This window comes from Peromyscus leucopus, chromosome 1, assembly GCF_004664715.2.
Source record: "Peromyscus leucopus breed LL Stock chromosome 1, UCI_PerLeu_2.1, whole genome shotgun sequence".
NCBI lineage: Eukaryota > Metazoa > Chordata > Mammalia > Rodentia > Cricetidae > Peromyscus > Peromyscus leucopus.
This window is the reverse complement of record NC_051063.1, coordinates 10,051,156-10,053,290: the sequence shown is the minus strand read 5'-3', so window position 1 is coordinate 10,053,290 and position 2,135 is coordinate 10,051,156.

The window sequence follows — 2,135 nt, the reverse complement described above, 5'->3', positions numbered from 1 at the left end:
CTACAGGAAATATATTTGCCTGAGGGTCTCAGCTGCTATGATTCAAAATGCATTACTGTGTTTGTACAGAGGCCACACGGAGGAGAGAAGGTAGACCTTTACCTTGTTTTAACTCAGATTTCTTCCCTACTTTTTTTCCTAGAGGATTCTCCAGTGGCTTTGCAAAACCTTCCTTAGAGACTTCTACCTGATGCCCTCTCTTCCTTTTCACACAGGTTGAATTTATATTGTGACCTTGTGGCTCTCCCAACTTCCTCTTAGAATTTTTTTCACATAATCTCGCTCCCCACCCATAAGATCTGGGCACATTTTCTCTGCCTCTACATCTTTAGGAGGACATGGGTTAAAACAGTGGGTTAACCATCATTGTCAACTTGACTGGAATTTCCTAGAAGGTTGGGTATTTGTATGGAGGATTAGCTTAGAGGGAAAGACACACCCTGAATGTGAGGAGCCCCATCTTATGGGGCTGAAAATTTGAGAACCATAAGGGGAAAAAAAGAATGAAGGGTATATCTTGATGGGGACAGCAGTCACAGAGCAGAGGAACATGGAAGTTCCTGCCATCTTTGAAAATAAGTAGCATGAATTCCCCTCAGAAATGGCTCATTTCTCACTCTTAGCTATGCATTGTGGGTGAGTTGATTTCCACTCCTAATACCATGATGGACATGTGATCAATTGCTTGCCAATGAGGGCTCACCCTTGGCTTATGGGCGTATCCTTGTTAAAACTACTGGAGCAGCAAGGCTTTCACTGGCACTCTAGGGAGAAGATTACTTTCCTCTTGGACTTAAAAAGGGCATTATGTGGCTGTAGCTCTCCACATGGCTTCTAGCACTTCAATTTCTCTTAACTATGCCTCCATTTATATTATTTTTGTATTACTGTATAAGAAATTACCATGCATTAGTGGTTTAAGATAATATATGTATTAGTTCACTGTTTCAGGGGTCAGGGCATTCCTATGTAGATTTTTTTTTTTCAGTCTCGTAGATCTGAAAATCAAGGGTGTCAGGAGGCTTGCGTGCTCATTTGGAGGTTCACCTGGGGAATAATTTGCTTCTGGGCTCATTTAGGTGGCTGGCAAATTCATTTCCTTCAAGTTATTTGCCTGAAGGTCCTGGCTTTCTGCTGGCCATTGGCTACAGTCTACTCTCAATCTCTAGCTGCCCACAGTTCTTACTATATATCCCATAATATGCCAATTACAGCCTGCAGTAAGGAAGTTACATAATTGTAGGGCTAGTATCCTGCAACCTTTGCCATATTCCATTAGCTAGAGGCAAGTTGCAAGCTTCACCAGAATGTAAGACAAGGGGATTTCACAAGGCACATCTATCCCAGGCCACATTAGCATGCACCTGACTATCTGAGATCCAAGACACACTGAGGAAGGTGGAACATTCATTGCTGAAGGAATTCTTTAGCTCTGTCCTGTCTTTCCCAGTGTATCAGGCCACAGTCTGATTTATTCACCTTCTCTAGCAAACCCTTCACAGTGAGCAGTCACTTAAATAAATCTGGCTGAATCTGTTTGTTTTTTTTTTTAATTTTATTTTTTGTGCAAAGGTTGAAAACTATGTGAATTTGGAATTAGTCAGGTAGACTAAGTCAAGATGATCCCAATTTTGTTGACAACACTTGAATCACTATAATCAGGATCCGGTTGAATATGTAACTTCTGTCCATTAGGCCCAGTGGGGCACTGACTTTGGTCACATTTGTGTCACAGAGTTTCTTTCCAACCTGTCTGATTTGGTGCTCATTCACCTTGACAGCCACCATGAACACCGTGGGAGCCCACAGATATTTCCTAGTGAGATCTGAGCTTGCTTTACCCAGCAGGGTTGTATTAGGGATGGCTTCACCACGTGCTTGGTTACCAGGTGTTTGGAAGGGTCTGCACTTGGCTGTGCTAGGGAGAAGTCGTTTACCCCACCCGTTGGCATTCCTAAAAGAAAGCCCTTTTGAAGAGACAAAAGAGATATTGATCCAGGTCCTCCCAAAACTATCCTGTGTTTCTGTCTGTCTTCTCCACACTATCTTTCTATCTAAATATTTCAGTAAGAGTACCCCGGGGGAAAGTGGGAGCTGGCCTCCCCCAGAACACACGGGTACTGCCTTCTATTTTC